The following is a 24,061-nucleotide window of genomic DNA, read 5'->3' as shown; positions in this document are numbered from 1 at the left end:
CTTCCAAAGTCTAGGTAAGGTGTCCAGGATAGCATCTGAAACCACATTTCCTCTGCTCACAACTCTCCCCAATTTGGAAATTTGGTTTTGATTCCATGGGGGGACATTTTTGATTTTGGCTTTAATCTTCAATTTTAAATGAATCTTTTGTCCCTATGCTTTTGCAGGTAGATTTGGTGAACAGACTATTTCAGTGAGAATAAAAATGCCTTTCAGGGTCTTCCTGGTGGTGCAGATTGTTGAGTGCCGCACTGTGAAGCTGTCCACAGCCTCTGCAGCACTTGTTTGATCCCAGCCGGCCGGCAAGGGTCCCACATGACACAGCAGACCTCTCCTGTCATGCCCGCTGCTCCCGTCAGCTGTGTATTTCTTCAGTCTGCCTGTTCTGTTCCCTGCTCTGTCTCTGGTGAATCCTCTCACCCACCCGTGCATCTGACCTGTACCCCGGTTCTTATATAAAAATAAATAAATCTTAAAAAAAAATGCCTTTCCATCAGGAAGTGGTGAAAAGAATCTAACCTCAGAAAACTATGGTTTGTCCTCATAAGGATTCAGAGAGAAAGCTCTGGTCTTTGCTGACAAGAGCAAAAATGCAGTTACACAAGACATTTCATTTGCGTTAGATAAAAAACTAAAGGAGCTGTGTCCATTTGTACATTTTCTGCACGTCTTTCCAGTCGTGTCTAATTATTCTGGCCTCTAGAGGGTATCAAGACGGCACCTATACTAATTATGAGCTCAAAAAAACAGTGGGAACTGGTTTAGGAGCTTCCAGGTAGTGTGGTTGTGGATAATCTGTGGTTAAGGAAAACTAATTTGCAATTTAATAGTTTGGTTTGGAAGATGTGTATATGTGAGAACTGGAAGTATGACTAAATTATCTAGATTTTGATTAGAATGTCACAGTGTGATCTTCTGGAAGTTGAGATTGAGCCGAGCCAAAATGAAAAGTGCCTGCTGCCAGGGTTCCAGAGACCAACCAGTAGAGGAGGGAAACTGACTTCCTCTGGAAGTCCTGGAGACCCCAGAGAGAAAAGCCTTGGGAGCCTAGAGAAGAGGAAATCTCTCTAAAGGTCTGATGATACCACACTGAGGCCTGTCTCCCAAGGCCAGCACAGGCTGAGTGTTGAGAACTTAATGCAAGTTACGGAAAGTTGCAAGAGAATCGTTAGAAATTCTGCTTGGTTATTCTGTCCTATTCACTCATGTAAAAATATATGAAATGGATTGGAATTAGATTCAGTTTACTTTGTTGTACTAATAGATAGAATTTGGATAGAGGTAGAGAGAAAACAGTTTCAACAGTAGCTTCTACTAAACATTTTTTAGATTTTTTTTTTCCCATGGACTTGGAATACTTGACTATTTTCTAGTAATGGAGGACTTAATTCCATGTAGTAAGGATTCATTACACAGGATGCCCTTTAAAAATGTCTTCCCTGGGCCTCCCCTGGTGGCACAGCAGTTGAGTGCTGGGCTTCGAAGCAGCCTGCAACCTCTGCAGCACCTGTTTGATCCCTGGCCAGATCCCCGACCACCAGCGAGGGTCCCACATGGCGCACAGACATCTCCTGCGGCCCGCTACTCCCCTCAGCAGTGTACTTCATCCATGTGCTTGTTCTGTTTGGTGCTCTGGCTCTGGTGAATTCTCTCGCCCTCCCTCGCTTCTGACTATACCCAGTGCTTGTATAAATAAATAAATCTTTAAAAACATAAAAATAAAAATGTCTTCTCTGTATATTTAAATTTTCTCTCTTGCCCCCATGGTGTAAGAACTGGAGGCCAGATCAAATGCATATATTCTCCTTGGACCCATTGATAGTAGTTTGCCCCATGGACCAGACAGCTACTCACCTGAGACCCAGTTGAGCCTAAGCTTACAAATAAACAAAAACAAAACAAGACAGCAAGCTGTTAAGTGCCCTTACAAGCCATTCTACTGACTGTCAGTCTTAGTGCTGCTGGCTTTTGTGCTTTCTTAGGTTTACTATGTGGGTGTCTCTTCCCTGGCTCCTGTTATTGGAAGAGAGCTCAGTGGGCATACCCGCCCCTGGTGGTGAGCACTAGCACTGTAACCCAGAAATTCTTAAAGTACTTTTATTTTTTTTCCTGAATCAACAGGAAATGAGGTCCATATTACTCAAAAGATATTATAGCAATTTCAGTAATAGTACTCTATGGCCAAATTTTCTGTCCCTTTTCAGTATTTCCCTGGCACAATACTTTTTACTTTTCATGTGAAATTTGGTTATGTTTTTGGTATTTAGAAATATACAGAAGAAAGGAGCCCACAAACATTTAGAATATTGAGAGGTCATTTTTAAAACAAGTATGTGTATATTTGTCAGGGTTCCCCAAGACCACCTTAAGGTTCAGTAACTCACTAGGATGTCTCACAGGACTGCACATATAATCTACTCAACGACTGTGATTTGTTACAACAAACGATGCAAAGCAAATTCTGCGAAGGGAGAAGGCTCACGGGACTGCGTTCAGCAGAGGCTAGGTACAGAATTACGAGGGTCTTCCCTCTATGGAGTCGCAAGGGACGTATTAATTCTCCCAGTGCAGGGTGAACGCATAGGCACCCTGTGCCTGGCACATGCCAAGACTCCAGATTCCCAGAAAGAAAGCAGGTGTTCAGCATAAACTACATTTGTCATACAAACAGTTTAAGTGTAGAAAACTTTTCTTATCAGGGATTAGTGGGAATGCTCCCACCAATTGAACTTGAACTTCTCAGATGCCGGTTAGGGCCAATCTTGCAAGCAGGTCCTACAAAGCAAACCCCATCTGTCAGGAGTGGGTAGAGGGTGCCAATCCCAAGGATGTGCCTTCTCCCAAAAGCAGCTTTTGACAAGAATCAGACACTAGGGATGCAATCAGGTTCTGCCTTAAAAATAGAGAATCTAGCATATTCTGTCCAGAATGCCAGACAGAGACGGGGGAAGCTACTACAGGCTGGCAACTGCTAGCCATCTGTAGCAATGAAAACCCCTCTCGCCCATTCAGTGGTTATTGAGAGAACAGTAGGAGGAGTTATTGAAATGCTTCATTGTTTAATGGAATTTGTTGAATGCATTCTAGAAAGAATTGATGAAATCTCATTAGTATCAAGATAGTTTTTATAAGGGGAGCATTAATTACGAATAAGAAAGTAAATGCTCAATAGTGTATTTACCACGATTGTCTTGTGAAATTAATTTCATCTGACAAATTTGATTCTTTTACATGGAAGTGATGAAATGTGTTTCTAGCATGGAACAAGTGGAATTGTTATATGTAATGTAAAAGAAGGGAAAAAATTGAGAACATTCACTGGACAACATTTTAAAAAGTCATTTCTCCAAAGATCCAACATGTAATTTTGAAAAGTGGAAAAGGCAAGATGGTACCATATGTTTCAACAAACCACATTTGAAGAAAAATACCCAGAATTATTAATTGTGTGGCAGGATTGTTAGCTCATAATGCTAAAGTCTAGTGTTTTCTGATTGATGAATGTTTAATGAACAAAGAATGAAAAAAGTGAGATGAGACTACAAGATGTAGAACAGCGTGAATGGACCATAGAATGTCTCTGGCAGAAATTCTACAATCGAATTTGCAAAAGAAAAAACTGTTTAGGAGAAACAAAACTATCAGGGAAATATACTTAATGAAAGGGGCAAGTGATTTAGAGTCTTATAATTTGTTTTGGACAAACAACACATAAATTGGAGATATGTCTCTATGCATGTATTATGTCTGCTACTTCTGATAATTCTACCCATTCTGCCTCCAAATTAAGATGCTTTTTTAAGAAAATGAATCTCATTTATTAATGAAAATATATTGTAGCCAAAAACATGACAGGAAAATATCAACATTGTCCAACTCTTTGTGCAAAGAGGAAATAAAATGAAAAGCATTATACAAATTATGGAAAGATCATAAAGAACGTTGTGTAAGATTTGTGGAATGTGCCCCCAAATTTCACAGTTTTCAATGGTCTCAGTGCTTCTAAGCACAAAAAGAGAAAATAACATATGTTGACATCTCTTGGTGTTTCACCCATGGGGTTGCATATTTTTATATCTGGTTCAATCTTCCTACTATTTGTGTGGTGGCTACTACTCTAAGCCCTTCATAGTATTTTGCCTATGAGTTGGAAACTTTTCCTTGACCCTCTCTTTATGAACTAGTCCAATTTTCAAAATTGTACTGTGTTAAGAGTTGAATTTATGCATGAATGTGGCAATGGATGCAGAGAAGTGATTGTGACATATGGTGGAAGAGGGAGACAAGGGGATTGGTCATCATTACATTTCAGGGAAGTGTCTGTGTGTTGCTTCCACTAGTTAGAGGGGATGAAAGAGGGAAAGCATCTACATTCCTCGTGACTAAAATACTGCCCAGATACAGGTCCACTGCGCCCGTCCCTGCTGACTGAGACACTGGCTCTAGATCTGAAAGGAATGTCGCCAGTCTCGTGCTTCTTACCTACAACTATCCTGTAGTCAGTTAGGGTCAAAGACATTTTCATCACAGTGATTAACAATAATGGACGAGACAGAAAAATAGCAAATGCAGGGTGGTAGCAACAGTTGGTAAATACTCCCGATTTACATGCCTTGGAAAACGGGTTTTAAATATAAACTCTCAGTCAGTGGTTTGCATGGTTCGTAAAGAGAGCAGTCTTAATACGCACCCAGCTGCTCACTTTGGAGTCTCAGGGAATTAGTTGAAAACATCTGGACAAATTGACAACCATTCAGGAAAGGCTTTGCCTGCTCTAGGCTGTCTTGGAAGAAGAGTTTTGTTTGAGTTTTGGCATTGTAGTCTGCTGCGTTAAAAAGGCTTGAAGATTAACATAATTAATTCACCCAACTCCCTGTTATTGAATATTTAACCTAAGCTTAGTTTTTCTGTATTCTTTATTTTAGTATTTTATTTTCTATAATTCTTATATCATTTTTCATTTTTGCACAATGTATGCATTTTCATTTTTGTTATATTCCCCATACAATTGCACCACCCCTTATTTTGACTCCAATCCTTCCTCTCTGCCCTCCCCCCCATTGTGTCCCTGGTTTATAGTTGCTTGTTTATTTTGATTTCCACTTTGTTTCAATTAGTCTTTTTCCTGATCCTTTATTTAGGTTTTCTAAATTCCTGCTATGACTGAGACCATCCGGTATTTTTCTTTTTCTTTCTGGCTTATTTCACAGAGCATGATCCCCTCCAGCTCCATCCATGTTGCTGCAAACTGCATATGTTTATCTTTTTTGATTGCTGAGTAATATTCCATGGTGTATATGTACCACATCTTCTTGATCCAGTCATCTATTTTTGGGCATTTGGGTTGTTTCCATAGCTTAACCATTGTACATAGTGCTGCTATAAACATAGGGGTGCAGCTGCCCTTTGGAATTAATGTTTCTGTGTCATTTGGGTAAACACATAGGAGTGGAATTGCTGGCAGACCTACTCTACCTTTAGTAGGTCAAGAAATTTCCACACAGCTCTCCATAGTGGTTGGACCAGTTTGCAGTCCCACCAGCAGTGCAGGAGAGTTCCTTTTTCTCCACACCCTCACCAACATTTGTTGTTGCTAGTTTTTTGAATATGTGCCATTCTCACTGGTGTAAGATGGTATCTCATGGTAGTTTTGATTTGCATTTCCCTGATGACAAGTGATGTTGAACATTTTTGCATATGCCTGTTGGACATTTGCATTTCCTCTTTGGAGAAGTTTCTTTTTAGCTCTTCTGTCCATTTTTTGACTGGATTATTTTTGTTTTTGTTTTTGTTGAGTCTCATCAGCTCTTTGTAGATTTTTATGATCAGTCCTTTATCATTATTGTTGTGTGCAAGAATGTTCTCCCAGTTGGTGGGGATTCTCTTTGTTTTTGTTATTGTCTCTTTTGCTGTGCAGAAGCTCTTTAATTTGATGTAGTCCCAGCTGTTATCTTTGCCTTCATTATCACGGCTTTGGGTGCTGTGTCTGTAAAGATGTCTTTGAGGTGCATGTCGTGTAGTGTTTTGCCTGTATTTCCTTCTATATATTTTATGGTTTCAGGCCTTATGTCTAGTTCTTTCATGCATTTTGAGTTGGTTTTTGTGCATGGTGTGAGGTAGTGGTCAAGCTTCATTCTTTTGCATGTAGCGACCCAGTTTTCTCAGCACCATTTAATTATGTTAATCCATGCAATGCAATATTTTAGAGCAATTCAAAATGATATATAGGCACATAGGTATTGCTTCTGAATGATGTTGGAAATGTGAATGAGGAAAGCAAAGTGCAAAATATTTGTATATTTAGAAACGTTTGTTCATAGGAAGAAGAAAAAAGTCTTAACAATGTTTATATTTCTGCGGTAGGACTAAGGATGATTTAATTTTTCTTCTGTCAAAATTAAAAAAAAAAAAAGGCTTGAAGACCCTATTCCGGGAGAGGCGCGCGGGCTTATGGGAAACGTCCGTGAGCATTTTGGCGCCAGCTCCGGAGCCGCTCAGGCCTTCTGCGCATGTGCGCTGTGGTTCCTGGGCGCAGGGTTCAGGGGCCACGGGGCCTGTGGAGAAGGTTCTGGAGCTTCTGCGGCTGGAGGCCCAGGCCAGGGCACAGGCGAGGAGCGCGCTGGGGCGGGCGGCCGGGAAGCCCCGCCGGGAGGGCGGGTGGAGGAGGACGCGGCTTTGCTCCTGGCCCCGGGACTCCTGCCCCGTCTCTCCAGGGGGAGAGGCGGCGCGGCCGGCGCGGGGACCAGCGAGGCCTCATTGCTGGTCTCCGAGGGGGAGGGTCGTGCAGGCTCCGGATGGGCCGGAGGAAACTGACCCGGTTCGGGCCGGTGAGCGCTTCTCTCTCCCCAGGACGTCATTTGCCGCTGTGGGGTTCTCAGAATCCCGCCGCCCTCTGTGGCCAGCGGCCAGCGGCCATTTTCACGGGAAACAGCCTGGGGAGGCGCCAGGATCACCCCAAGTGCAGGCCGCGCGGGGCAGGAGCTAGGGCGGATGCCCTTCTCCCGCTCTGCCCGCGGGCAGGTGGGCCTGAGCCGCCGCGGCCCTTGGCGGCCTCCTGGCCTGAGCCTGCAACAGAAGTGGAGGAGGCATTAGGTTGGGGGGATCTTCTTTCTAAAGACCCTGCGGGCATGGCACATAAACAGGCTGGACTGCACCCCAGGAGCCCCTCCTGCCCTGCCTGTGCCCTCAGAAGCACGCTTTGCATTTACAGAAGGCCCAGCTTATTATGGTCAAGGTGACAGGACGATCCGAGAGCTTTAGATCTTGGTTGAAGATTTTAACTAAAAAGATTTTAAACATAGACGTTTAATCAATGTTTTGCGTGCTTGCAAAGAGAGCAGTCTTAAGACGCACCTAGCGGCTCACTTTAGAGAAGTCTCAAGGAATTAGCTGAGGAAAACAGCTAGACAAATTGACAACCATTCAGGAAAGGCTTAACCTGTTCGAGGCTGTAGATCTGAATGGAATGTGGCATTCCTGCTACATCACCGGCAACCAGAGCTCTGTGGATCTTCTTGAGACCTTTGTCTTGGATGTTGCCATACCTAAGCTGCCTTGAGTCAGTACGGTTACTGAAGCTTTCCTTTGAGAATGGAGGAGGAGCCCCAGAAAGACCAGTCAAGAGAACCTCTTCATGGCACAGCCCAGGACTTCAGAGAGGCCTCCCCTCTTCCTGGGTGGTTTGCTGCCTCTAACACCCAAAACTGGCAGTGCTAGAGGAATCAACTACTGATTCAAGAGCCAGAGATCTCGCCACAACCCACCAGCAGCCAAGCTCCAGGAGGGTTTGGAAACTTTCACTTGGGATAGCCAGGGGTTGTGAAGCAGTGCCAGTAAACAGCAATGTGTGAAAGTGTGTATGAGTTCTTTGTATATCTTGGATATCAGCTCAGGCTGCCAAGAGTGCATGTTTGAGACCATGGAGTTCATATCTCAGCCACAGCTTGCTTGTGGGCACTCCTGAATATTCTTGAAGCCATGTGGAGCCGGGTACTCGCATCTAACAGTTGGTAACAGCTTGATAGTGCTGAGACTTAGCCCCTGTGCCGCCAGGGAGGCACCCCTCCCCATCTAACAGTTGGGTAGCCACCTGTATGTGGCTGAAGAAGTGTTCACTTGAAGAAGTGTTCACTTAGCTCTTCTACCCATTTTTGTTTAGGGTTATTTGTTTTCTTATGGTTAAGTTGCATGTATTCTTTGTATATCTTGGCTATATCTGCCCTTTGTCAAACATGTTATGAGCAAATATTTTCTCCAATTGTTTATCTATATCATTTTATTGGATTATTAATCTTGTTTCATAGACGCTTTAAAAACTTTTGTGTTCTGTAGCTTTGAAAATATCTTCTTTTTTGCATCACTCTTTTATTTATTTCTTGCAACTTTTAATTTTTTTGCTGACTTTTTTTTTTACTTTTTACATCACTGTTTATTTTTAAATAATATTTGCTTCCCCCCACCCCTTCTGGCGTAGTCCCCGTAGAGTTTCCTTCACCAGTGCACCCATGCACCTTCACCACAGTCCCCTCCCTCCTGATCCCTCTACCTCCTCGTCCCCTGAAGTATGTCTCTGATTTATAATTGTCTGTTTTTGCTTTGTTGTGTTTTGTACTGTTGTTACTTTTTTACGCTGATGTCTCATTTGCTTCCTGATATAAGTGAAACCATCCGATATTTTTCTTTTTCCTTCTGGCTTATTTCACTGAGCATTATTCCTTCTAGCTCCATCCATGTTGCTGTGAATGGCATGAGTTTATCTTTTTTTGATTGCTGAGTAATATTCCATTGTGTATATATGCCACATCTTGATCTAGTCATCTATTTTTGGTCATTTGTGTTGTTTCCAGGTTTTCCCTATTGTACATAGTGCTGTAATAAACATAGGTGAACAGGTGTTCTTTTGAATCAGTGTTTTTGTGTCCTTTGAGTAGATCCCTAGGAGTGGAATTGCTGGGTCATATGGTAGCTCTACTTTTTGTAGACTGAGGAACCCCAGACAGCTTTCCATAGTGGTTGGACCAGTTTGCACTCCCACCAGCAATGTAGGAGAGTTCCTTTTTCACCACATCCTCATTTGTTGTTGCTTGTTTTTTGATTTGTGCCATTCTAACTGGTGTAAACTGGTATATCTTTATGTGGTTTTGATTTGCATTTCCGTGATTATAAGGGGTGTTGAACAGTTTTTCACATGCTGTTGGCCATTTGCTTTTCCTGTTTGGAGAATGTCTTAAGTTCTTCTGTCCATTTGTTGACTGGATTGTTTATTTTATTTTTGTTGAGTCATGTGAGTCCTTTGTATATCTTTGTGATCAGTCGCTAATCACTTGAATGGAGAAAAGATTTTTTTTCCCAGTCAGTGGGATGTCTCTCTGTCATGGATAATGTCTCTTTGGCTGTACAGAAGCTTTTCAGTTTGATGTAATCCCAGATGTTTATCTTTTCCTTGACTTTCTTTGCTTTGGGTGATGAGTCTTTAAAGATGTTACTGTGTTGTATGTTATTTTTTTTTTGAGTTTGAATTTTTTAATTAATATTTTATTTTATACAATTCTTACATCATTTTTCATTATTGCACAATGTATGCATTTTCATTGTGGTTATATTCCCCATACAATTGCACACCCCCCTTATTTTGACCCTAGTCCTTCCTCTCCCCTTCCATTGCCACCCCCCACCCCCGCCCTGTGGTGTGTCTCTGGTTAATAGTTGCTTGTTGATTTTGATTTCTACTTTGTATTAATTAGTGTTTTTCCTGGTCCCTTATTTAGGTTTTCTAAATTCCTGCTATGAGTGAGACCATCCGGTATTTTTCTTTTTCTTTCTGGCTTATTTCGCTGAGCATGATCCCTTCTAGCTCCATCCATGTTGCTGCAAACTGCATGTGTTTATCTTTTTTGATTGCTGAGTAATATTCCATTGTGTGTATGTACCACATTTTCTTGACCCAGTCATCTACTTTTGGGCATTTGGGTTGTTTCCATAGCTATAGTGTTTTACCTATATTTTCTTCTCTATATATTATGGTTTCAGGTCTTATGTCCAGTTCTTTGATACAGTTTGAGTTGATTTTTGTACATGGTCAGAGGTAGTGGTCTAGTTTCATTTTTTTTACATGTGGTGGTCCAGTTTTCCCAGCACCATTGATTGAACAAACTGTCCATGTTCCATTGCATATTTTTTGCTCCTTTGTCAAAGATCAGTTGTCCATAGAAGTGTGGTTTTATTTCTGGGCTCTCTATTCGATTCCATTGGTCTGTGTGTCTGTTTTGGTTCCAATACCAACTGTTATGGCTTTGTAGTATAGCTTGAAGTTTGGAAGTGTGATACCTCCTTTCTCCTTTGTTTTCATCAGTAGGCTTTGGCAATCTATGGTTTGTAAGGTTTTTTTTTTTTTGTTTTTTTTTTTTTTTTTGTGTGTGTGTGTGTTTCCATATGTATTTCATCAGTATTTGCTCTATTTCTTTTAAGAATGAGCTGGGAATGTCTTTCCATTTCTTTGTGTCTTCTTCTATTTCTTTAACAGTGTTTCATAATTTTTTTGTATAGGTTCTGCATCCCTTTGTTAAGTTATTCCCAAGTATTTGATTTTTTTTTTGTTTGAATCATAAAAGGAATGGTTTTCTTGATTTTTTTCTTCTTCAGATCGATTGTGTATAGGAAGGCTGACTATTGTGTGTTGATTTTGTGTCCTGCTACTTTACTAAACTGGTTGATTATTTTGAGTCATTTTTCTGTGGAATTTTTAGGGTTCTCTATGTATATTATTATATCATGTGCAAATAGGGATAGTTTTATTTCTTCTTTCCCCATTTGGATACCTCCTATGACTTTCTCTCATCTTGTGCCGTGGGTAGGACCTCCAGTATTATATTGAAGAGCAGTGGTGAGAGAGGACTTAAAGAAAAGACCTTCAGGGCCTCCCCGGTGGCGCAGCAGTTGAGCGCTGGGTTGTGAAGCTGCCCACAGCCTCTGCGGCAGCGGTTCGATCCCCGGCTGCTCCCCGGCTACCGGAGGACGGTCCCACATGGCGCACAGACCTCTCCTGCCACCCGCTTCTCCCCTTAGCACTGTACTTTGGTCCTTCTGCCTGCTCTGCTCCCTGCTCTGGCTATTTCTCTCACCCTCCCGTGCTTCTGACTGTACCACTGCACGTATAAACAAACAAACAAATAAATAAATAAATAAATAAAATACATGCCTCTTTAAAAAAAAAAAAGAAAAGAAAAGATCTTCAGCTTTTCACTATTGAGAATAATATTGGCAGTGGGTTTGTCATATATGGCTTTTATCATGTTAAGGTTTGTTCCTTCTATCCCGAGAATTTCAAGGACCTTCATCATAAATGGATGTTGGACTTTGTCGAACACTTTCTCAGCATCTATTGCTATGATAAGGTTTTTTTTTTTTTTCTTTTTGTGGATGTGTTGGATTACACTGATGGATTTTATATGTTGAACCATCCTTGTGCCCCTGGGGTGAATCCTACTTGATCATGGTGTATTATCCCTTTGATGCATTGTTGGATTCTGTTTGCAAGGATTTTGTTGAAGTTTTTTTGTGTAAGTGTTTGTTAGGAAGATTGCCCTGTATTTTTCTTTTTTTGTGCTGTCTTTGTTGGTTTTGGTATTAGTGTGATGTTGGCTTCGTAGAATGTATTTAGTAGTGTTCCTTCTTTTTCAGTTTTTTGAAAGAGTTTGTGTAGGATAGGAAATAATTCAGTGCTGAACGTTTGGTCGAATTCATTTGTGATGCCATCTGGACCTGGGCTTTTGCTTTTGCTTTGATTACTGCCTCAATTTCGCTGCTTGTAATTGGTCTGTTTACTTGTTCTATTTCTTCTTCTTTTTTTTTTTAATAATAAATTTTATTTTTATATTCCCCATACAAAGCAGACCCCATTCTGAACCCAATCCCTCCCCTCCCGCCACCTGCCCCCCAAAAAGTGTCTCTGGTTCATAGTTTTTTGTTGATTTTGATTTTCACTTTCTTATAGTTATTCATTTTCCTGGTCCCTTATTTAAGTTTTCTAGATTCCTGCTATGAGTGAGACCATCCGGTATTTTTCTTTTTCTTTTTGGCTTATTTCGCTGAGCATGATCCCTTCCAGCGCCATCCATGTTGCTGCAAATTGCATGTGTTTATCTTTTTTGAATGCTGAGTAATATTCCATGGTATATATGTACCACATCTTCTTGATCCAGTCATCTATTTTTGGGCATTTGGGTTGTTTCCAAAGCTTAGCTATTGTAAACAGTGCTGCTATAAACATAGGGGTGCAGGTGTTCTTTGGAATTGATGTTTCTGTGTCCTTTGGGTAAATACCTAGGAGTGGAATTGCTGGGTCATATGGAAGCTCTCTGTTTAGTAGGTCCAGAAATCTCCACACAGCTCTCCATAGTGGTTGGATAAGTTTGCACTCCCACCGACAGTGTAGAAGAGTTCCTTTTTCTCCACACCCTCGCCAACATTTGTTGTTGCTAGTTTTTTTGATATGTGCCATTCTCACTGGTGTAAGATGGTATCTCATGGTAGTTTTGATTTGCATTTCCCTGATGACAAGTGATGTTGAACATTTTTTCATATGCCTGTTGGCCATTTACATTTCCTCTTCAGAGAAGTTTCTTTTTAGCTCTTCTGCCCATTTTTTGACTGGATTATTTTCTTTGTTGTTGTTGAGTCTCATCAGCTCTTTGCAGATTTTTGTGATCAGTCCTTTATCATTAGTGTTGGGTGCAAAAATGTTCTCCCAGTTGGTGGGGTTTCTCTTTGTTTTGGTTATTGTCTCTTTTGCTGTGCAGAAGCTCTTTAATTTGATGTAGTCCCAGCTGTTTATCTTTGCCTTCACTATCACTGCTTTGGGTGATGTGTCTGTAAAGATGTCTTTGTTGTTGTTGAGTCTCATCAGCTCTTTGCAGATTTTTGTGATCAGTCCTTTATCATTAGTGTTGGGTGCAAAAATGTTCTCCCAGTTGGTGGGGTTTCTCTTTGTTTTTGTTATTGTCTCTTTTGCTGTGCAAAAGCTCTTTAATTTGATGTAGTCCCAGCTGTTTATCTTTGCCTTCACTATCACTGCTTTGGGTGATGTGTCTGTAAAGATGTCTTTGATGTGCAAATCACGTAGTGTTTCGCCTATATTTCCTTCTATATATTTTATGGTTTCAGGTCTTATGTCTAGTTCTTTAATCCATTTTGAGTTGATTTTTGTGTATGGTGTGAGGTAGTGGTCAAGCTTCATTCTTTTGCATGTAGCGACCCAGTTTTCCCAGCACCATTTATTGAACAAACTTTCTTTGCTCCAATGCATATTCTTTGCTCCTTTGTCAAAGATTAGTTGACCATAAATCTGTGGGTTTATACTACAAAGCCATAATCATCAAAACTGCATGGTATTGGAACAAGAAAATCTGCTTTGGTTTTTATTATTTCTTTTCTTCTACTGGTTTTAGGGTTTTTTTGTTGTTCTTTTTCTAGTTCTTTGAGCTTTGAGATTAGGTTGTTTCTTTGAGTTCTCTCTTGTTTCTTGATGTGAGCCTTTATTGCTATATATTTTCTTCTTATTACTGCTTTTGCTGCATCCCATACATTTAGGAAATTGGTGTCCTCCTTGTCATTCAACTCAAAGAATTTTTAAATTTCTTCTTTGATCTCCCCATTAGTCCAGTGGTCTTCCAGTAGTGTGGGTTTCAATCTCCATGAGGTAGGAGAGTTCCTTGCCTTCTTTTTATGGTTTATTTCTAGTATGATGCCTTCATGGTCAGAGAGGATGGTTGGTATGATTTCAGTCTTGGTGTATCTGTTGATATTTGTCTTCTGTTCCAGTATGTGATCGATCCTGGAGAATGATCCATGTGCACTTGAGAAAAATGTGTACTTAGATTTTTTTGGGTTTAGTGTTCTGTAGATATCTGTTCAGCCCAAGTGCTCTACATCCTTATTTAGAGCTTTAGTGTCTTTGCTGATTTTTTTGTCTCGTTGATCTATCCATTGTTGATAGTGGTGTGTTGAAGTTTCCTACTACATATGTGTTTTCTCTGATGTCTGTTTTCAAAGATGATAATAGTTGTCTGATATATTTTGGTGCTCCTTCATTAGGTCAGTAAATGTTAATGAGTGTTATTTCTTTTGAGGTATTGTCCCCTTGATCATAATACTACGGACATCTTATAGTATTTTTTTGGAGTGGTGTTTTAGTCGTAATGAATATCTGGAGTTTGTGTTTGTCTGAGAAGGTCCTTATTTTTTTTCTTCCTCAGGGAAGGGGAGTTTTGCAGGTTAAAGTATTCTTGGTTGGTATTTTGTGTCTTGGAATTTGTAGAATATGTCCCTCCACTCTTTTCTTTCCTGCAGTGTTTCTTGGAGAAATCTGATGTCAGTCTGATTGGTTTTCCTTTATATGTTACCTGTTTCTTCCTCCTCATCAGCTGCATTATTTCTCCCTTGTATTTTTGGGAGCCCTACTACAATTAGGTCTTGCTGTAGTTTTCCTTTCATCATGGAAATTTGGTATTCTTCTCGCTTCTTGTATGTCCATTTTTTTTCTCATCTTCATGCTTGGGGAGTTCTCTTCAATTATCTCCTTAATAGTTTTAGTTCCTTGTTCTCTCACCTCTACTTCTGGGATTCCTATTGTTACAGGGCAATCCTGCTCTAAAATGGGTTGCCTGACTGTATGTCCTCCCCCCCGCATGCTTCAAAGGGACTCACTCTGCAGGCACACACAAAAGGTTAACAAAGGTTTATTTACAAGGGAAAGGGAAATGAGGAAATGTACAACTAAGGGAGAAAAGAGGGAGATGAATTCGTAAATGCGTCTTACCCATTCCGCCTATCTGGAATCCCAAATGACCCACCGAGACCCAACCTGCCTGGCCAAGAGCATGAGCCAAGTGCCCCCAGATCCCACTAACCTGGCTGGTTTTATTTGTAAACTGAGAAAATGGCTACTTAACACTGCCCTTAGGTCCTTGCAACTTCCCAATGGGGATCATGGGAATTGTAGTTCCTAGTGTCTTGATGGAGTGGGGGTGGCATGCACAAAGCCTCTATGGAGATCGCTCAGGATATACTTTCCCTCTAACACTATGACTCTTATATTTCCTTTCCTCATGGAGTCATCTAGTTCTCAAAGTGTTTCTTCATTCTTTTTCCTTTGTACTTCTCTTTTTCTGTTTTAGTTCTTTTTATGTCTATATCTTCGAGAGCACCGATTCATTCTTCCATTTCATCAATTGTGTTTTCATCACTTTTCCCAGAGTTCTTTAGCTCCTCCATGATCTTTGAATCTCCTACATTTCTTTTATTTCCTTCCTTAAGGTTTCAGTTTCATTCTTAGGTTCACTAATTGTTTCATATCATTTTCTTACTTTTTGTATTCTTTATGTTTTTTAATCATGACAATTTTAAATTCCCTATCTGGTGGGCAGAGAAGTTCTTCCATGTCATTGTTGTTGAGTTCTGGTGGCTAATTCCCTTTTGTGGTGTGTCCTCCTCCTGAGGGCTTTCTTGGTTATTTGTATTTTTCCTTCTCCCTGTTGTTTGTTTTCTAGTTTGTTCTGTATGTTGGGACACTGTGATGCTGGTACTGCCGTGCCTCTGTCTGGGGTGCTTCTTCTGGGATGTTGGGAACTGTTATTCAGACCAAGTCCAGCACTATTGGGCCACATCTCCACAAGGGTAGTGATGCTGTGAATATATGGATGGCTGCTGTCCCCAATGATTCCTGTCCTCTGTATTTCCTCAGTTCCAGGAGGGTATTATGGGGTCCCTAGTTTCCAGCAGTGGTGCAGGAGCTGCACATTGCTGGTGCTGGCAGGTCACCTGATGGCGGGTACTGCCCCAGCCCAGTATGGCTCAATCCAGTTCCAAAAGCAAGGGCTTGGGGCATGCAGGAGCTGCACTCCACTCTGCAAATGCTGTCCTTCTCACCTCTGTTTGTGGGGACCTCCCTCTCTCAGTTCCAGAGGGGAGTGTTGTGGTCCGTAGCTTCCAAGAGTGATGCAGGGCCTGCACTCTCCCAGTGCCTGCAAGTCAATCTGACGGTGGATCCCGGCGGGGTAAGACCCTGTCAGGCTGAACCTGGTTGGGCTCAGCTCATTTCCCAATCACAGGCTTGGGACCTGCAGGAGCCCCTGCTCTGCTCAGTGCACGCTATCCTGTCGAACTTAGTTTGTTTCACCTTCTGAACTCAACTTCTTAGATGATTCAATGTTTTCCCATTGCTTCCAAACTTTTGTTCCTCCTCTCTTGGAACACAGGTTGCAGGTGTTGGGGGTCCCACTTTCTCACTGGTGTGGTATCTGAGGGTCTCTGAGGATGCAGGTGAGAGTGCTGAGAGCCCAGGATTGGGGTCCCCAGGGTTCTGTGCTGTTGGTGGCCTCATTGGGGTCACAGTTTCTTACCTGTGGGGTGTCTCCAGAGGTCTCCAATGTAGGTGAGTCACTGATTGCTTGGCACTGGGCTATAGCTGGTATCCTTCTCAGGCTTTGGATCTCCCTGAAGATGTTCTGATGTCTGACCAAAGAGTCTGGATTTTCCAGAAGCTTATTACGCCTCCCCTCTTTTTTTCTACAGATGCTTTTAGGAGAGGGGTCAAAGTGGGTGCACTGCCATGTTGTGGGCAGGGCTTCTCCATGGTTGGTTTTGGATTAGATCAATAGCATGCTCCCTGAAGATTCTTTCTAGGGTACAAGCTGAAGAATAAGTGTGGACCTTCCCACCCATAGCGCATACATGGGGACTTTTTTTTTTTAAGATTTATTTATTTATTTATACAAGCACTGGGTACAGTCAGAAGCATGGGAGGGTGAGAGAATTCACCAGAGCCAGAGCGGGGAGCAGAACAGGCAGACTGATGAAGAAGTACACTGCTGAGGGGAGCAGTGTCGCACAATGTGGGACCCTCGCCCGTGGCCAGGGATCAAACCGGCGCTGCAGAGGCTGCAGGCAGCTTCATAGCCCAGTGCTCAACCACTGTGCCAGCAGGGGAGGCCCCATACCTGGGAACTTGGTCCAGCTACCTTGACATGTGTGTGTGTGTGCGCGTGTGTGCATGTGCAAGCACGCATCTGTGTTGTGGTTGTGTGTTTATTACCAGATCTTCTGCTATGTTTTTGATGTTGACAGTTACTTTAAGAATGCCTTTCAAAGGAAGAATTTTGAGATCAACCTAGCAACATAAAAAATGAAAACCCTCTCTTTATCCAAAGAATATTATTATCAAAAATAAATTGGACCATGTGATTACAACTTTTTTTTTAAATATCAGATAAAAATTTATCTTCTTCCTGTTTAAAAACAGGAATAGTTTTTTTTTAAATCAACTAAAAGGAAACTTCTAATTTGAAATTGGACGTTTTGCAATAGTGCAAGTGACCAGTGTACAGTGGAACAAACAGTTTGGACCAGGTGGTAAAGGAATTGATGTAATGGAAGAGTCAAAAAATAATTTCCTATCTACTGTGTTTGTGGGGATGTCACACAATGGCACTTACTCTGTGGCTCACATTTCAATCTGTTTTCCCTTTTCAAATAGGCAATTAGGTGGAAGGACCACATTTAAAATTATGTAGTTCTTTACCCATTAGTTAACTTCATTGTAAAATATTTTTAGGAAGTAGAGAACTGTAACATGCAATTATTTTTTCTCAGCACTGCTTAAATAGTGTATTCGGTAGGAGTCATGCAATGGATTATGTAAATAAACCACTACATTCATGAGATCATTTGTTATTCTAGAAAGAGACAGAGACAGATATGTTGAGTAGCAAAGATGTACATTGGGAGACAATTTAGTGAAGAAAAGCGTCATTTGATAATACATACATCCCAGTATAATCTGTTAGTTGAAAATTTGTGCAAAATGTGATCCAATTTTTATTTCTGAGCTTCTGCATTATAACTAACACTTAAAAAATCTGTTATTTTACAGTGAACATGTATACACATTCTAGTATAAATTTATTATAAATGAAGTATGGCAGAGAACCGCAAGACTATGGATGTTCCACAGATAAAAATATTTTCTTTTTTCATTTTTTAAATATTTTCTTGAGGATTGGTATCTACTGACTTATTTTGCCTCTTCAAGAGTAAAGTGAATCTTTTTATATTTACTTGCTGATTATTATGTACATATTTAAATAGATAGATTATAAATAACTTTATAAACAATTATAGATCAGTCATGTTATTTTACTGGCATATTTATGAAAATATAAATAGTAGGCATATATGATGACAATTACTATTATTATTGTTACAAATAATTGTCAGTGATGATTATTGTTATAGCAAATATTTTGCTTTATTTCCTAAAAGTTTTTTCTTTTTTTAAAGCATTGAATGAGTGGCAGCCTCAGCTCTCTTAGATGCTGTAGCTGGTGGTTGTTCAAGTTGATTATACTGACTCCCCAGCCTTTAGTGTTCGCCCATAGGTAGACTTGGTTTACACTACTTGAAAGGTTGTTACTTGAGTAATGACTTTCCCAGGGACAGTAATGGAGATTAAATCATACACATATTGAAGTCTCCAGCTGTATTTATCCATTCATTCAACCCAATTTTGTTCATCATTACATAGCAGAAATATTCTACATATTTTATCCTTAAAAGCTACAAGGCCAGTCTGAGCAAGGTGAGAAATTTCAAACTGAAGTAATGAATTATCACCTATTCTCAGTGGAAGTTTTTCCTGCCTCCTTGGAAACAAAAGCATTTCTAAAAGCAGGGAATTATAAAAGATAATCTTTACTTGCCTATTTGAAAATGTATAATAAGATTGAATACTAATAGTCATAATTGGCATACTGACTTCCACAGCATTTACCACTAAAAATAGTGCATAAAATAAGCCATTTCTATTCATAGGAATCATGTTTCTTTTTTTTTTTTGTATATTTTATTTTATTTTATTTTATTTTATTTTTTTAAATAAATTTTATTGTTATATTCCCCATACAATTGCAGCCCCCCATTCTGACCCCAATCCCTCCCCTCCCGCCCCCGCCCCCCTAAAAGTGTCTCTGGTTCATAGTTTTTTGTTGATTTTGATTTTCACTTTCTTATAGTTATTCATTTTCCTGGTCCCTTATTTAAGTTTTCTAGATTCCTGCTATGAGTGAGACCATCCGGTATTTTTCTTTTTCTTTTTGGCTTATTTCGCTGAGCATGATCCCTTCCAGCGCCATCCATGTTGCAGCAAATTGCATGTGTTTATCTTTTTTGAATGCTGAGTAATATTCCATGGTATATATGTACCACATCTTCTTGATCCAGTCATCTATTTTTGGGCATTTGGGTTGTTTCCAAAGCTTAGCTATTGTAAACAGTGCTGCTATAAACATAGGGGTGCAGGTGTTCTTTGGAATTGATGTTTCTGTGTCCTTTGGGTAAATACCTAGGAGTGGAATTGCTGGGTCATATGGAAGCTCTATGTTTAGTAGGTCCAGAAATCTCCACACAGCTTTCCACAGTGGTTGGACCAGTTTGCACTCCCACCAACAGTGCAGAAGAGTTCCTTTTTCTCCACACCCTTGCCAACATTTGTTGTTGCTAGTTTTTTTAATATGTGCCATTCTCACTGGTGTAAGATGGTATCTCATGGTAGTTTTGATTTGCATTTCCCTGATGACAAGTGATGTTGAACATTTTTTCATATGCCTGTTGGCCATTTGCATTTCCTCTTCAGAGAAGTTTCTTTTAAGCTCTTCTGCCCATTTTTGACTGGATTATTTTCTTTGTTGTTGTTGAGTCTCATCAGCTCTTTGCAGATTTTTGTGATCAGTCCTTTATCATTAGTGTTGGGTGCAAAAATGTTCTCCCAGTTGGTGGGGTTTCTCTTTGTTTTTGTTATTGTCTCTTTTGCTGTGCAAAAGCTCTTTAATTTGATATAGTCCCAGCTGTTTATCTTTGCCTTCACTATCACTGCTTTGGGTGATGTGTCTGTAAAGATGTCTTTGATGTGCAAATCACGTAGTGTTTCGCCTATATTTCCTTCTATATATTTTATGGTTTCAGGTCTTATGTCTAGTTCTTTTATCCATTTTGAGTTGATTTTTGTGTATGGTGTGAGGTGGTGGTCAAGCTTCATTCTTTTGCATGTAGCGACCCAGTTTTCCCAGCACCATTTATTGAACAAACTTTCTTTGCTCCAATGCATAGTCTTTGCTCCTTTGTCAAAGATTAGTTGACCATAAATCTGTGGGTTTATTTCTGGATTTTCTATTCGATTCCATTGGTCTGTATGTCTGTTCTTGTTCCAATACCATGCAGTTTTGATGATTATGGCTTTGTAGTATAGTTTGAAGTCTGGGAGTCTGATGCCTCCATTCCCTTCTTTTTTTTTCAGGAGAGCTTTGGCTATTCGGGGTTTTTTGTGATTCCATATGAATTTCATCAATAATTGTTCTATTTCTTTGAAGAATGACATTGAAATTTTGATTGGAATAGCATTGAATCTGTATATTGCTTTTGGAAGGATGGCCATTTTAATAATGTTTATTCTTCCAATCCATGAGCAGGGGATGTCTCTCCATTTCTTTGTGTCTTCTTCTATTTCTTTAAACAGTGTTTTATAGTTTTCTTTGTATAGGTCCTTTACCTCTTTTGTTAGATTTATTCCCAAATATTTGATTTTTTTTGTTTCAATGACAAAAGGGATGGTCTTTTTGATTTCTTCTTCTTCAGATTTATTGTTTGTGTATAGGAAGGCTACTGACTTTTGCATGTTGATTTTGTATCCTGCCACTTTACTGAACTGATTGATGAGTTGAATTAGCTTTTCTGTGGAGTTTTTGGGGTTCTCTATGTATAATATCATATCGTCTGCAAATAGTGATAGTTTGACTTCTTCTTTTCCTATTTGGATTCCTTGGATGTCTTTCTCTTGTCTTATTGCCCTGGCTAGGACTTCCGGTATTATATTGAAAAGCAATGGTGAGAGTGGACATCCTTGTCTTGTTCCAGATCTTAATGGAATTGCTTTCAGCTTTTCACCATTGAGAATGATACTGGCTGTTGGCTTGTCATAGATGGCCTTTATGATGTTGAGGTATGTTCCTTGTATCCCAAGAATTTCAAGGGCTTTTATCATGAATGGGTGTTGCACTTTGTCGAAAGCTTTCTCAGCATCTATTGATATTATCATATGGTTTTTATATTTCTTTTTGTTGATGTGTTGGATAACGTTGATTGATTTTCGGATGTTAAACCATCCTTGTGCCCCTGGAATGAATCCAACTTGGTCGTGGTGAATTATCTTATGGATACATTGTTGGATTCTGATAGCTAAAATTTTATTGAGGATTTTTGCATCAGTGTTCATTAGGGAGATTGGCCTGTAGTTTTCCTTTTTTGTGTTGTCCTTGTTCAGTTTTGGTATTAGTGTAATGTTGGCTTCATAGAACGTGTTTGGTATTGTCCCTTCCTTCTCAATTTTTTGGAAGAGTTTGTGAAGGATAGGCACTAATTCGTCTCTGAATGTTTGGTAGAATTCATTTGTAAATCCATCAGGTCCTGGGCTTTTGTTTTTGGGGAGGTTTTTGATTACCATTTCAATTTCGCTAATTGTAATTGGTCTGTTTAGGTGTTCTATTTCTTCTTTATCTAGCTTTGGGTGATTGGAATCATAAGTTTCTTTTGGCCTAAAGTTTCTTGAAAATTTGTAATAAGAATCTGCCTGGGAACAGCCTGCGGCAAAATGTCATGTCCAGGGTTGCTGAAAGGATGAGACGTCCTTGGCGAAAACAAAAGGACTGAGGGGAAGGGGATGAGGTAGAATGAGGAGACACGGACACTAGGTGAGGTGTTAGTATCTTCTGCAGAGAGGCTCAGCAGGTTTTTATTTATACATTTTTTGCAAGAAGTGAGATTACATTATCATGTGCATAGAAGCAAAGCAGAAACAATCAGTGCATCTCTTTTTCTATGGGCTTTTGGCCTCTACCTACTCTCAGTAAGCTGGCAACCTTCAAGGTTAATAAAAAACTAAGCCTTTCACTAAAACTCATTGTTTCAGCTAAACAATAACCTAAGACAGTTGATAGCCGCCAGTACCTCCCTATCAGCCAAAGCCTAAACAAGAAAAGTTAGCTAATTGCCAAAACCTACAAAATGTTTAACCTTAATTCCTAGAATTTACTATTTCTTTGTGTGATACTGACAGGCAGTACAAAACCAGGAAGAAGAATGTGTACGTATTCTTCTAGAACATGGTGCTGATCCAGATATTTTGGACGCTGATGGCAACTCTGCGCTCCACTATGCTGTTCAAAATGAAAATGAGTCCATAATAACAAAGCTGCTTTTACACAAAGCAAATATTGAGGTACCAAACAAGGTATAGACCAAGTAATTTTTTTTTACAAAACATAGGAACTGCATTTTTTAAGCCACAAAACATTTTATTATCTATATCTCTCTGATATGTATGCATGCATACATTATCCTGAAGACTATACACAAGGGCCTATCACCACAACTCTGAAGCCAAGTCAGGGAGATCTAGAGAACGATGGTGCCCACGGAAAGGCCAAAAGTCTGTCACTGCATCACGTATGCACCCCTGTTGGAAAAACTTTTCCTTAGTGCCTGGCAGTGGGTGTAGGCTCAGCCCCCACAAAAGACTGAAGACATGATAGGTGCTAGGTACTCTGCATGGGTCCAAGAAATGGGTGCTACAGGGCTGGGTACGAGGGGGACTTGAGACGCCACAGCCAGCATGGTTACCCACGGAGAGAAGCAGCAGGCTGTCAGGGCCCAGCACCCTAGGTTCCGAAATCAGGGCAAGGGATCAGGCCATGTCTTGACATCGAACAAGGGCATCCACGTGTGTTGCTCACTATGCTGCCAGCTCTGAACCACGGTGGGCTCCCCGCAGCAAGAAGTCCTACTCATTCTTGCATAGCTCATCAGTGGGGCATAGCTGTACAGGGGAGCAGGTGAAAGGGAAGTCATTCGATCTGCTTTTCCATCTGGACATACATTACCTTCTGTAACCACAGCCCTGACATAGGTGGGTCACATGTACATATTGGAGGGTCGAGCACTCCCTGAATGAAAATGGTTTTAAATAATTGTCTAAAATTCCACTTTAAATAATAATGTGTCTAAAAGATACAGTAGAGGGGCATAGCATTTTTATAGGGGTGTTTGCCAAGTATTTGTGCACTGAATTGGTTAAAGGTTATTTTTAAAAATTTTATTTTCAACCCAGTATTTTTTTCCTAATAATGAAAACACAGGACAACAAAATTTGCCTGGGAAATAGTCTTTATTTTAAAACTCAAAACAAAAGTAATATGAAAGAAGTCTGCTGCTGATGATGAATTTTTGCTTCATAAACAATATTTTTCATAAAATGATTTCTCTCTGGCCAAGCCTGAGGAGGGAAAAGGGAAAAGGAAGAGAGCAATCATAAACACATGGGCTAACTTGGAAATTTGGCTATTGAGGGTAATTGCCAATAGAGGGAAGAGCTGTTTTTTCCCCTTTAGTTTATATTTACTCAGATGCTCTTCAGGGTTTACAAATCATAATTCTTATTTGGTAAAGGAAAATTCTGTGTTTTTTTTTTTTTTGCCAAATTCTCAACATATGGAGGACATTGTATTTTTATTTCTGGTCCGCATTCTTCTAAAAAAAGAAAATAATTTTCAGTGGCAATGAAAATGAAAACCGGAATAAAAGGGAATTTTAAAAAATGAATTTTATCTTACTAAGGTAAGATAAAAAAATTCCATCTTCTAATAGGGGCAACCCAAGGACCATTTAGTAATAAGCAATCAGAACTCATTTGAAGCCTATTTTTTTAATTCAGAGCCCATATCCTTAGTAATCCAAGTGAAGTAAGATTGCCGGATAGTGACATCAGGGTGCCAGGTACCACTGATAGCAGAGAACCAAGTAAATGTGCCTCACTGAGTAATATTCCATTGTGCATATGTACCACATCTTCTTGATCCAGTCATATAGACAATGGAATATTACTCAGCAATCAAGAAAGATAAACACATGCAGTTTGCAGCAACATGGATGGAGCTAGAAGGCATCATGCTCAGAGAAATAA

The sequence above is a fragment of the Talpa europaea genome (assembly GCF_964194135.1).
Source record: "Talpa europaea genome assembly, chromosome: 14".
In the NCBI taxonomy this organism is placed as follows: Eukaryota; Metazoa; Chordata; class Mammalia; order Eulipotyphla; family Talpidae; genus Talpa; species Talpa europaea.
The sequence above is the reverse complement of the archived record's forward strand: the minus strand, read 5'-3'. Positions refer to the sequence as shown.